This window comes from Leptonychotes weddellii, chromosome 8, assembly GCF_054177405.1.
Source record: "Leptonychotes weddellii isolate Sample4059 chromosome 8, ASM5417740v2, whole genome shotgun sequence".
NCBI classification, from domain to species: Eukaryota; Metazoa; Chordata; class Mammalia; order Carnivora; family Phocidae; genus Leptonychotes; species Leptonychotes weddellii.
The window spans coordinates 61,102,966-61,117,327 of NC_138376.1; the positions used below are offsets into that span (position 1 = coordinate 61,102,966).

At 38.5% G+C, this 14,362-nt stretch overlaps 1 protein-coding gene and 1 pseudogene across 1 annotated transcript in view; both read right to left on the reverse strand.

Moving 5' to 3' along the window:
- IBTK (inhibitor of Bruton tyrosine kinase) overlaps positions 1–7,183 on the reverse strand; it is a 208,417-nt gene extending 201,234 nt beyond the window's left edge. Inside the window, exon 1 of the mRNA XM_081828589.1 lies at positions 7,180–7,183. The gene's annotated coding sequence lies outside the window, so the exon portion shown is untranslated. The remainder of the gene's footprint in view (positions 1–7,179) is intronic.
- Positions 2,187–2,711, reverse strand: LOC102732035 (ubiquitin-conjugating enzyme E2 variant 1 pseudogene; annotated as a pseudogene).
- Positions 7,184–14,362: the final 7,179 nt, after the last annotated feature.

Here is a 14,362-nt window from a genome sequence, read left to right on the forward strand (position 1 = left end):
CCTGAATTCTACTCTTTTTAGATGATTTGTATCTGCATATTTAGAATTGATTTAGATTGCATGCATGTGATTTAATTGTCCTAATCTTACTGTTAATTTACTTTAAAGTTTCAGTGAAGTCCTATGAACCATTTATTCAATAGATATTTATTAAATACTTCCTATATACCAGGCACTGTTGTTGCATTGGATTGAAAAATGAGTTTCTGACATAAAATTGTTTCTGATCCAGTAGAGGATAAGTATGATAACAGCTAGCATTTTATTGAGCGTTGAGTATGAATCAGACATAGGCAGAACCGTTCATATGTAAGATTTTATTTCTTCTCATTTGGGAAGGACTTGAGGCTTAGCGAGGAGAGGTAACTTGCCCACTGGCAACTAGGTAGCAAGAATCAGATGTGAGATATTCATTCATTCATTCATGTCTGTTTCCAGGGCGCATGGTCTCAACCCTTGAGCTTTAGGAGCAATAAGATGTGAATGACTATGTTATAGGGTAGAATATGATAAAGCACTACCAGAGATTCAAACAGTGTGGTACAGGGTTCAAAGCAGGAAGAGAGTTTGTCTGGTTGAAAGACTCAGAAAAGGGTTTATGGAAGAGTTCACTTTTAAGATGACTTTGAAGAAGGGGCAAATAGAGATGGTGAGTGGAAGAGAAAACTCAAGACAGAGGGAACAGCATAAGCACAGAGAATGGAGGCAATTAAAGACCTAGTGTGTTCTGGCCACAATAACCTTTGAAGCATTATGTTTATAAGGAGTATGGTGGAAAGTGAGACTGGAAAGGTAAATCTGTAGCTATGATAAAGAGTTTCTATTTAATTCAGTGGACAGTGGGGGAGCTATCGGAGGTCTCTGAGCAGGAGGGTGAGACACACAACTGTGGTTGTCCTCAAGAGAGTAAGAAAATACCTCCTCAAATTAGTTTTAATATCAAGACCGATGATCACACACATGCATCAAGAGGGTATGAAAAGGCTTATTACTCCCATAATGGGATTTTCTGGGAGCGCAGGGCATGGCTTTCTTTTCATAGTGATTAGGGGGTGGGGCCAGAGTGAGGGTTCTGGGTCTCTGTGGCTTTAACTACCCAGCAGATGCCAAGGGATGAAACTCAGGTATTTTTATGGGCTTGCCCAGATGTGGGGCAAAAAGTGGGAAGGGAGGGTATGGGGCTTGAACGTTGTCAGTATTCAGACATCACAAATGGAGTCAGATTCATCATAATTCACCACTGATGTTTGATGGATGGCTGAAATGTGCTATGTCTCATTTAATTGATTTTGAACTCATTTAAGTAAGCCATTATGACTCCCTATGAGGCTTAGAGCATGTGGCCATTAAGGTTTATTGGAGTTTCATTGGATATCTTATTCAGGAGTCTGTGGTGTGTACTTTGAGGAGAGAAATACATGCCTTGGTGGAAGAACATCAATAATGTTTGGCACTCCGGAAGGAATAAGATGAAGCCTTTTATTCTGGCTTTAATATGGACAGGCATGCACGACCTTGATTTTTATTTTGGGTATCTGAGGCAAGAAATTCCCACAGTTTTTTTAGCCCAAAAGAGGTAACCTTGGATAAGGAGTTGTTGTTGCCATTGGTCTGAGTGGCCAGATAATTGGTAATGTCCCAAGATTCTGTAAAAACAGGCACATTGGACCAATTTTTGGCCAAACATTGTCTATTGCTAAGATGACTGCATAAAGTTTGGCCAACTGTGCTGACCCTTGAGTCTTGTCCTTAACCAAGGTTGTCCTGATTGGAGATAGCATTCGCTACCTAGAGGGCTCCATCACATGTTATGGTGATCTTACCATAGGTAAAGTAAATGAACTCCCTTTTTTGATTACTCAGTTCATCCTGAGTTTCAATCAAATACACACATACTTTCTTCAGGTGGCCAGTGGGTCTGGGAGAGGAATGACTTTCTATAGCACCATTACATCTGGCAAGAGACTAAGGTCCGGGGAAGCCAATTCCTCCTACAGAAGGCCAAGGTTTGGCTCTATCTTGTAAGTACCATTTCCATTTTATTTATTTATTTATTTTTTGTTATAGCACAACTTATATATTTCAAATGGACAAAAATTAGTATCCTTTAGAGTATCTTTAGATAAATTGCCTTTGAATGGGAGCTTCCTTTCCAGTACTTTGAGGTCTAGAAGACGTATTTAGAAAATGTACTACTGTGGAAAATGACTGCTTAAATCAAATGGGGGGGAAGGGGGGGGCCTGTGGTTTCTCTTTTTGATTAATTGCTGTAACACTGTCCTTCAGGCGGCTGAGGGAGTTTCATGTTTTCTTTAGACATCATTAGGCGCCGGAGCTCTTGCAGGACAGTTTTGATGCTATATGAATTCTGCCATTTTGCTAGCACTGATATGGCTCTTGGGTCCACCACTCCATTAGAACTATTAACTCCATTCATATTAATTTTTGTTACAAATCTTACAAAGGAGGGTGCTTCTGGGTATTTAGGTCCACATTCTATTTTACAGCTGTATATTTGGTTTTCATAAATTGTTCTTGGAGGCCCAATTATCATCCCTGTCCATCTTGTGTCATGTCTTCATCATCTTCTAGAACCCAGCTAACTGTGCCATCTCCTACTCCTCTCTGGCCTTCTTCCAGTTCTTCCAACAGTTGAAAATTGCGAGGAACTTTTACTCCCGAGCCTGTGGTAGCTGCCATCTTGCGTCGCTGTCACTTACCATTTCCATTTTAATAAGGAGACCTCTGTGACTGTGCCCAGTCTGCTGGGTGCTGCCTCAGTGATCCAAGGCATAGGGGGCAGCTGGGTGTGGAGAGTCATGGACTGAGGGCCTTTGTTTCCAGAAAAGCCCAACATGCAGCCACCAGTTGATGTTCAAATGGTGTGTAGCCTGGAGGTAAGGAGAGCAGCTTCTTATAGGAGAGGCTCATGGGCAACTTACTGTCATCATAGGTGGGCCAGAGACTCTAGGAGGCCTGAGAGGAGGTTGCTAATGCCTCTAAGTGAAGGAATCCCTGGAAAACATTAATGGGAGTGCCTATTATAATGTACTTTGGACAGATTCTAGAGCCTTTTGTTGGAGGGGACCCTATTCAAGGCAGGCCAATTTGCAAGTAACAGCATAAATGAACTGAAGTAAAATTTGTAAAGACTCTTCCTCCCACAAGTGGCCATGTGATGGGCTTGTATACTGCATAGAGTATCAGTCTTCCCCTGAGCACTCTAGAGTGGGGTCTATACAACCAATGGTCACAGGGTAAGAGCTGACCCCCAGAGCCTAGTGTAGGTCATAGAATTGGGACACATGATTCAGTCCAAGACATACTGATTGATCTGGGCCAAGACACATGACCTAGGACCACTTTAAGGAGATCTGTGACACCACCCCAACCCCAATCCCATAATCCTGTACCTAAACTCTAATTATTGAAACTTCCAATTTAGGTTAAATCTGTAAACAGAAACTCTAGGACTTGGCAGAGGCAGCAGTGCCACGCACAACTCAAAGCATAAGCTTGGCAACAGGCAGCAGTGTGGTTCCAAGTGCATGCTCCCCAGCTCGCATCAGAGTCAGTGAGTAAGCCAAGAGCAAAGGAAGGAAGACTCCCTTCAAAGGTGGTCATGCGGTCATCAACTACACAGCACTGCTTGCTGCTCCAGTTGTTTTTGGTTGCCCCACGGAGGCTGGGATCAACCTCCCCACCCTCAATTGGTTTGGGTTTTAAGATTCATGACACCACACACAAACCCCAAGAGAGTATGAAAAGGTTTATTACTTACATAATGGGACTTCCTGGAGAGAGCAGACATCCAAACTGGTCTAGAATGGCTTAGGCAGAGAGTATCTCTGATTTTTATTGTGGTTAGGGGGTGGGGCCAGGGTGAGGGTTCCCAAAGTCTGTTTGGACTCCCTCCCTGCACCCCCCCCCCCACCAAGGGAAGGCATGCTGGGGTCTTCTTATTGGTTTACCCAGATGTGGGGCAAGAGAGGAAGAGTGAGAAGTGGGGCTTGAGAGTGTCAGAGGTCAAATATTAAAAAAAATGGAGTCAGACTCTACTACCTTTTTGCTCCAGGAAGAATAATCTCTGACAGTGATGAAGGGAGAGATAGCAGACAAGTGACAATTTCAGTAGTTAGGTAAGAGGGTCCTTTATATTGGTTTTTCACTCAAATTTAAAAAAAAATTAAAAGCTTCCCTGGTCAAGTCTAAAGATGCCGCCACTACGTAGCAGGTCAGCTCTCAGGGCCAGTTGTTCCGACCTCTGAAGGAATGAATGGAGAGTGGCTATACATAACAGTCAGACCATTCCATACTCTACCCTTTTTTTTCTCTTCCATCCTTTGATAGATGTTCTAATGAGAATGAATTTACCGGAGAGATTGCTTGAACAAATCTGCAATCTTAGTAATTTAATGCTGGCTAATCAAATTAAACTTTGGGTGGTATTTGGGTGGTACTTTTTTTTTTTTTTTTTAAAGATTTTATTTATTTGAGAGAGAGAGAAAGAGAGCACAAGTGGTGGAGGGAGGGGCAGAGGGAGAGGGAGAAGCAGAATCCCTGCTGAGCAGGGAGCCCAAAGTGGGGCTGGATCCCAGGACCTGAGCCAAAGGCAGACGCTTAACTGACTGAGCCACCCAGGCACCCTGTATGTTATAATGGTTTTTAGAGTAAATTGGTCACATATAGGTAGGGTAGTTTTAAATTAGCTTTATATTATGTACCGCAGAGACATTTTGTATTACTTAAGGAAATGATTCTTATTTAATAAGAGACATATTTCATAATTCATTATGTCAAATTAATATGCCCCAGGCACCATTCTAAGTGCTATATTAATATTAAATCATTCTGTCTTTTTAATGGGACATAATGGGACAACATGGTATAGATGAGGAAAGTGAGTCAATGTTGAAGGTTAAACAATCTGCTTAAGTTCACACAACTAGTAAGTGGTACAGCTAGGATTTGAACTCCAGGTCTTAAAGTTTAAATCTGGCTCCAGAGTCCACATCTTAACCACTGTGCTATATTGTTTCTCACAAGTACCACAATAACCACAATGCTTTATATTCTTAGAGAAATTAAGAATATAATACATTTCTCTCCTTAACAAGGATAGTATATGGGATTCTCGGGTAAGTGACCCAACTAAGTTAATTTCAATTTCCAAGTCTTTAGTTTATTATTATTATTTTTTAAGATTTTATTTATTTAGTAGACAGAGAAAAAGCAAGAGAGAGAGAACACAAGCAGGGGGAGTGGCAGGCAGAGGAAGAGGGAGAAGCAGGCTCCCTGCTGAGGAGGGAGCCCCATGTGGAGCTCGATCCCAGGAGCCTGAGATCATGACCCGAGCTGAAGGCAGACACTTAACCGACTGAGCCACCCAGGTGCCCCTAGTTTTTTATATTTTGATGTTCAACTCTAAACACAAAATCACTACATTTCAATGTATTTTAGATTTGCAAATCTAAAATTAAAAAAAAATAAATCACAGTAGTTTATAAAAGAATCACTTTTGGAAAAAGAGTAGTGTCACTATTTTACTTTCAATATCTAAGTGGGTTCACAGATTTCCTTCGTGACTTTAAATGACCGGTTTTAAACTATTGGCTGCATCTACTTTTGGGAAATGCTTTCCACAAAGTGAACTTTAGTTTTGGACAATTCTGAACATCGGTATAATAAAACCAATGTAGATAAATCAGACATTTCAAGCCTTTTTTTTTTTAATGTTTTGACCTTAGTTATCTGATCTGAGGTCTGCATTTCCATTTGAATCAGATGGTTGTGAAATTCTCTCTGTTAGAGTTTAGAATAATTTGTCATGTCTTTTCAACTTAATCTTGGCTGGACAATTGCCCTCTGGGTGGAGAAGCTGAGAACAAGGATTCCTGCCCTTCTTGTGTGTCTGCCAGGGTGTTAATCCTAGTGTCTTTAGCAAGGCCTCGCTTTAGGGACTCCTCTGCTACCTTTATAAACTGTCCTTGATGTGGACTGCAATAAGGATATTTTCCAAATAACTTGCATCTTTATGTATAAAACAGGCTTATTATTTTAGCTGACTTCACTGGTCATATCAGCAAAATCACTGCTCATATCAGCAAAATCACTGCTCAGTCCAAAGAAACAACTTTTTCAATGAACTTGACTCTTAGGATAAAATACAAAATGCATGTTTAGAATGACTTGACTTTTCTTTCCCTACATTTGACTGTTTTGCTTGTGTAGGCTGCCATAATGTTAGTCTGATGATCTTTGGTAAAAGATGTAGCAATATAAATAAGAGCAAAGAACCATTAAGTCAGATTTTTCCACGTATCTCATCTACCCCTTGGATGGAGGTCAGTTGCTCTGGCATTGGGAAGGCCCAACTTAATTCTTTCAGTTCAGAGGTAGAGAAAAATGGCATTTTACTAAACACAGTCAGCAATGTTGATGTTTAGGATCTTTGACAATTTGTTACTATCCTTCGTTTTGCTTGAGTAACTAGACACTCTGCCAGTATTTCATCAAGAGAAGTGAGTGCAGACAGTGTATGGTACTTGACTAGATGGAACTAGTTTTGGCCAATCTTCAAGCTGAGTTGAGTTCCAAGCTGGATTGAGGCTGGACTCAAGAGGACTTTCCTACTGGCAATGGCTTCTGGACTCCCTAACTACCTCCAAAGACTCTGGCAAGTTAAGATAGTCTCCAGGAGATAACGAATGCATTAATTGGGATTAGGTTCAGCTGTGAGTGGCAGAAAACTCAGTAGAGGTAAATTTGTTCCTCTTAAAAGTTTAAATATTTAAAGTTCACAAGTGCTATGTCAGCCTTTCTCTATGAAATCCTTAGCAACTCAGAATGCTTCTAGCTCGTTAGTCCTCCATCCCTAGTAGGCAGCCCTAAACCTTTTGGTCTGAGTTGGCTTGAATCTGGGACCCTGTTAGGATGAGCCCTTGGGAGCCTAACTTCACCCAGTAGCAAGTGTACCAGTCTTCTTTAGAAGATAGCACATTTTCTGGGAACCTTTTCTTTTTTTCTCTTTCTTCCTTTCTTCTCTTTCTTTCTTTCTTCCTTTCTTTTCTTTCTTTCTTTCTTTCTTTCTTTCTTTCTTTCTTTCTTTCTTTCTTTCTTTCTTTCTTTCTTTCTTCTTTCTCTCTCTCTCTTCTTTCTTTCTTTCTTTCTTCTCTTTTGTCAATAGAGAGGATAACATCAATCCCTCTATATTTTTAACTTTGTTTCTGACTGTTACCCATATGGTTTGTTTATCAAAAAGCAGAGTTTAGGGGCGCCTGGGTGGCTCAGTAGTTAAGCATCTGCCTTTGGCTCAGGTCGTGATCCCGGGGTCCTGGGATCGAGCCCCGCATCAGGCTCCCTGTTCCGCGGGAGGCCTGCTTCTCCCTCTCCCACTACCCCCTGCTTGTGTTCCTGCCCTCACTATCTCTCTCTGTCAAATAAATAAATAACATCTTTAAAAAAAGAAAAAGCAGAGTTTATATTAATTGCCAATATGGTGAAAGTCCTAAGTTTCTTTTTGGGTTCTTTCTTTCTCCCCCAGTATCTAAAGTGAATCATCTGTGGTTCAAATTAGTGAGGTTTTCAGTTCAGGAAATATTTATTCAAGACTTTCTAAGGGTCAAGGACTCTGCTAGAGGATATGAAGAATAAAAGATTAAGAAGATAGAGTCTATGTGTTCTCATAGTTAAAATTAGGCAAGCACAAATCATTATGATACAAAGAAAAATGTGAATATAAAAGATACACAGTGTTGTGCAAAACCAAAGGAGAGATTACTTTTACTGGATGACTTGGAGAAGGCTTAATGGAGTCAATGTCATTGGATCTGGGCTTTGGAGGACAAGAGGCAACCGCTGGTTGTTTACATAACAGCCATCCCATTCCTTGTTCCTCCCCCTGGACAGTACAGTCCACCTCCCATGTTGGAGCCTGAAAATGCTAGATGCTAACATTTCCCACCTTCTTCGAAACTAGAGATGGGCATGCTGGAAAGGGTTTTCCTTTCCCTTGAAAAAAGATAGATGAGAGGAATTCCCCTCCCTATTCCTTTTGGCATAGATATGTGAGGATGTGATGCCTGGAGCAGTGGCCGCTATTTTGTGACTATAAGGAAACAAGCCTGAAGACAATGGCAAACATGAAGATAGTGAAGTAGAATGATATAAAAGCACATGGCTCTTTCGATCTCAGAACTTGTTGCTATGTAAGATAATAAATGTCTGTATTGTCTAAGGCACAGTTAGTTGGCTATTCTGTTACAGGAAGCTATAAGCCTCCTAACTGACAGAATAGGATTTTTCCTGGCAGGTTGGGGTTATGGTGAGGGGGTGAAGTAGCATTGGAGAGAGAATATGCCAATCAACAGAAACAGTGTGAACATAAATGTGGAATGAAAAACTCAGATTATATAGGGAACTGGCAAATGGTTTGGTTTGATTGGAGCAAAGAGAAGAGAAGATGGCAAACAATGGGAGGTACCTGGTAAGATTGTCTGGGATAAAATCATGGAAGACTTTGTAGCTGAACTTAAGAGTTTAGAATTTATTCAATAAGAAATGGTGACAGTTGAAGGTTTTTGAGTAGGGGAACTATAATCAAAACTATGCTTTCTTCTTTGAAGAATATATATATATGCATATATATATATACATATTTATATATATAACTTTCTTGTTTATATTTGAAAGTATATAAATATATACTTTCTTGTGGTTACACTCTCTTTTTTTGAATTTTCTCCATCCTGTCATCAAGAATATATAATTTACAAAGTCAGAAAGAGGGGACAGACTGTTATGCATTTTATTACCACTGCTGGTTAAACTTTACATAACTGCTTAACAAGTTTAATTACATAAGGCAGTTTGCCTCTGATTAACTGACTCTCATTTAAGCATCTCTATATTTAAAAGATTTGATGTTATGGACAGTTTGCAGATGAGAAGAACCCTAATCAGAAATGCACATTGTATTTTAATATGCAATTATTTTGTAGTTTTACCTAGAGATGAAGCAATTTTCTGTTCTTTTTAAAATAAAAGGTTTTTTTTATTATGAAATAATAAATTCTTTATTGTTAAATATTTGGGAAATTCAAAAAATTGGGAAAAAGAAATAAATGAATAAATCTTCAGACCACTATTGTCCTTTAAGTTTTTTTTTTTCCCCCTGAAGCTTATTTTTAAAGGCTTGAAGATGATGCATTATATATTTAAATTTAGGTTGAAATGTGTAATTGGCACATATAAGTGAACCAAATAAATCTGATTTCATGATTTGATAGTAAAATGCTATATTACAGTTCTCAATTATCATTTAAATAATGTGTTCTTCAGGATACAAGCATATTATTCATTAGGAGTTTTAGTTTATTTTAGAAAATGAAGGGAGATTATGTCAGAATAAACAGAGCAGTTGTTCTTTCTCTGTAAAAATGAGCAAACCCTGAATTTTGTTTTGGACTTCCATAAAGACAATCGCAATCCAGTAGAGGTTACTCTTGTTCTGAACAAAACTTTTTGCAATTTTGCCGAAGGACTTACAGCATAATTCTGTTATCATGAATTCTGAAAATACCGCGTACAAGGCACAAAGTGTTTGCTAAATGAGGGCAAAATAATAAACCTGGCCCATTTAAAAAATATTATATCAGAGAAAACTTGCTGTTGCTGTAAATAATTGTCATCAAGAATTTTTCTTTTATTCTGTAACTTGTGATTTGCTTGTTATATGTTGTTTGGGACTATTATGATGAACTTCCAACTGTATGGAGGGATTTCTAGGGAAAAAAATTAGAGTTGCATTAAAAGTCTGTTATACTCATTATATTGAATTGATTAAAAAGTAAAAGTTTAAAATTTGGCATTTTAAAAAATATTTTTGGTTTAACTTTAATAATTAGTTCTGAGAATTAAAAATGCCATCTTGCCTTTGTAAGAAATATGTGTAGCTGTGTTTTAGATCAGTGCTTCCCAAAATGCAGTGTGCACATAAATCATCTAGAGTGCTTGTTCAAATACCGTTTCTGATTCAGAAGCTCTGGGCTCGAGCCTGAGATTCTACATTTCTAACAGCCTCAATGCAGATGCTCTACTGGTGCACTGATTACATTTTGAATAACAAGGTTTTAGAGGGACAGAAAAAAGAATTGTTTCGGTTACCAAACCAGAAAATGTATTCTGAAAACTGTCTGATAGATCAATTTAATCACATATAAACTGGTTATGAAATGCTGTGATCAAGAAAGGCAATCATTCAATAGTAAACTATTCGCAACTACAAAAATGTAGGAGACTTTAACTCATTACATTTTCTAAAATATTTTTCGAATGTGCACTTAATAACTCTATAGCCCTGCCTTTCTTATGTAACAAGTTTAAACTAGAGTCTAGGCTGCAGACATCAAACATCAAATACAAGTTCATATTTTGGATTTGTGTTTGGGAGGAAACTCGGAATGAGTCTTTTCCAAGTCTTTGAACATGTTTAAATTCAGTCATTTTCATTAATTACTCTTAACAAGTAATTAATGCTCTGTTCAGTGTTTCACACGAGCTCGTGTCTTTTAAATGCTGGTTTGTGTTTGATACCATTTTATAGACATTCAGGCTAGTTACTGGCCTTTCGCAAACACCCCTGAAGCAGGAAAGGGAGAAATTGAAGCAGAACTACTTCTGTAATAACAGATGAGATGTTCATTATATAGAGTTTGTGGGGGTTTTGGGTGGTTGTTTGTTTTTAACGTTGAACTCTGGGCATTTAACAGAAAACTTCTATTTCTGCAAGCAGATTTTTTTTTTTCCACCCTTCGAGTAAAATCATCGTATACAAGTAAAGGTTAAGGGAAGTAAATATTTATCTCACTAGATACAAACAGAGCATTTTAACAAGTTAGGAGCAGGCTCCTCTGGCCCATTGTGTTGGCTCCAGATAGATGGCCCAGGGTCCCCAGGCGTGGGTGCAGGGCTCATCCTGAAGGACTCCTTCCCCTACGTGCGGAACCAGGCCCTGCAGGCAGCTGTTGAGGAGGGAGAGCAGATGCAAAATAGTGGTGGTTTTTTTGTTTTGTTTTGTTTTGTTTTTAAGAACTGGCAATTTTCTTTGCCTTACCTGTGGATGTCAGCAAACTAGTCATTAAATATATTTCTCTCAAAGTTAATTTGTCATATTTGATGTTCTTTAAAGATCAAGTCTGAGGTCCGGGATGAGCACCACACATCTTAACTGGAAGTGATATCTTTATTATAAGCTACAAGGATGTCAGACTCTGGTAAGTTGGTTCCCAGCCTAAAGGGATTTTCACTTCACTTGAAATTCTCAGTTTTTCACTGTTCCCTCATTAGCATGTGGATCTCAGTTTCTAGGGTAGGACAAATTCCCTGATTACAAAATAAATACAATTAGGAAAAAACTTCCAGGGGTGCCTGGATGGCTCAGTCAGTTGTGCATTGGACCCTTGATTTCCAATCGAGTCATGATCTCCGGGTTGTGGGATCCAGCCCCCCGTGGGACTCTGCAATTTGCTGGGAGTCTGCTTGAGATTCTCTCTTTCTCTCTCCCTGTGACCCTCCCCACTGTGTGCTCTTGCTCTCTCTCTCTAAATAAATAAATAAATAAATATCTTTTTTTAGAAAATGAAAGGCAGTTAAGCCATACAACTCATAGATAGATACTATGATCTAAGATATTTGCTATCAGATACACAATCGACTGCTCATTAGTAACAGCACATTTAATACTACGTTAGTACACAGCAATTTTAACCCCAGTGCTCTGTCTCCTTTTTTCCTCCCCTTCGCCCTGTATCAAACTGATTTAACCTCAGTTGAACATTTAATGAGTGTCCACTCTGTGCCAGGCATATCCAAAAAGCACCTCACTGAAACTTGTCTTGGCCTCGGCTCTAGAATAAAGCCTGCCTCTTACCTTCCCCTTTCTATTCTATGGCTTTGTGTCATGGGAAGTCCAGGGCAGGCTTTTGGTGACCAGGGCCATAGCGACATGAAAGGATGGTCTCAGCCAGAGCCCTTCCTCAGCTACATCCATTAGCATGTTGGCCCTGGCTACACTTCATAACAAGTATTCTCGGCATGCATGAGGGTAAGGGAACCGTTCTCAATTCCACCCGTGCAGCCACCTAAGATGAAGAGCTGCTGGGGTAACGTGTTTTATTTGTTGAAAATAGTTTCCTTTATAAAATTGCCTCAGGCTAGAAATACAAAACTTAAAACATTAATTAAAATGTGTAAAACAGCAGTGATCATTAAGATAGCATCTTACTCCTAGAGTAAGCCAGATTAAAAGAAAAGCAATTAGGGATGTTGAAATTGTGAGTATGCTTTGTCACAAGTTTTCACTTCTTTTATTAAGAAGATATGAGGTTTTTGCCCTAACTTTAATTTAACATCAACTAATCTTCCAATATTTATGGTGTTGATCAATAGGTCAAGATTGCATTGAGAATGATACTGACCTGTTCTCTGTCCAGTGATTTTCTGAGCTTTTAATGCCACTTAATAACAGCCCATATTCCTGGCTCCTGCCCTGGCGTCTCTGAAGCATTTACAGGTGGAATCCAATAGATGATGTGTAAAACCAAAGTGAAGGCTTGGGGCTATTATTAGCCTCATTTTGAGGAGTAATGGGCAAGAATGGCAAGAGTGGGCAAGAGAACCTTCACTGATCTGATACTAGAACTGCAAATGGCTTCAGACACCAGACTTCTTCCAGGAAAGAGGCTGGCCTTCCTTTTCACTTCTTTTCTAACACATTTGATTTAGCCACATTTTGGTGTGGCATGATATTTGTTAAAGAAATTCCAAATAACAGTAGGGGAATCTGCTCGATGGGATATTGTGTGTATACACTGTATTTGTATGTGTGTGCAAGGGCCCCTGTGCATATGTGTGTGAGCATACGTGTGCGTGTTTCCATCTCTAACTCTCCAGTGCCAAACCACCAAGCAGCACTGGGATGGTGAGATTTCTTGCCTAGATAGTTCCCTCTTGTGCTTCCAGACTTTATCAATACGTCTCTTTATCTTGGATGACTTTTTTTTTTTTTAAATCTTGGATAACTTTTTAGGAGCCATGTCAAAAGAACTGGAAAATTATGGGACTAATTTAACCTTAACAAATTCATTTTAAGTAGTATTTTCTCATGAAAGCAAGCAAGAGCAAATCTTTTCATTTTCCTTGGTTGTCAGTTACAGGTTGAGGCAAATGGAGTAACACAAATTAGCCTAATGGAAAAACAATGTCTGTATCTTTAAGAATAGCTTTTCAGTTAGAAGATACCAAATACAAATTTTATTCATTTGCTAAGAAAACACACACACACACACTAAAGTGGCAGCAGGAGACTTAATACATTTGTGAATTCCTCTCTATCCTTGATATATCACTGCTGTTAACTTATTATAAAGGGGAAAAACATTTGGCAGCCTGGAAAACAGTTCTTTCTGAAGCCTAATTTTGTGTAGAGTGAAACTTTATATGGTGTATTTTTTCTTTTTGTTCTAGTGTTTTTGCAAAATAATAAAATAAATACAAATTGAATACATCAGGTTTTTTTCTAAGAAGAACAATCGCTGTGCATTTTTGTGTTACTACTTAGCATGGGGTGGGGGGGCAATTGTACCTCCTGGGGATAAAGTGTTAATAACAATGGTGAATGTCTACTTTTAGTAAAAGGAGTTCATTTACATTACACAAAAATCCTCATTTAGATAAAGCTTTTAAAAAAGGTGGTTGTTTCTGAATAATTGGGGTTTCTTCCCTGGTGTTTAAGTAGCTCTCCATCTTGTAATCTCCTAAGAATTTTAAAAGTGAGTTGAACTCACTGTGACACTTGCTTGTAATATATATCATTAAGAAAAATAGACATATTCCAGAAAAAACTGAGCTGGCCTGTTCTAGGATGTTCAAACATTTAAATGTAAAATATTTGGGGAAAAATATTGTGTTTTTTCCCTAGCTGAAAGCCATTGGAATTTATATCACTTATAACTTAAAAATTCTCTTTTCTATGTTCAATAAACACAAATATACATTCTTTTAAGAAATCAATATTTAAAAAATGACCACTGTATCATTCTCTATACTTTGAGAATATGTGTTTCCCTTTTTCTAAAAATCAATCTTATGTATTTCTTTGTAAAATAACTGTTACAGAGGTTGCCACAATTAAAATATTTAGTCCTATAAAAGATGTACAGGTAGTGCATCAGATCAGTGAGTGGCTTATCTATTTTACTTATTCCACAGTGATCATTCATAATAATTATGCATCTAATATGTCATTTTCCTGAACCATCATAACATATTCCTGTGTGGAAAAGGTAAAAAAAAATCTGTTATA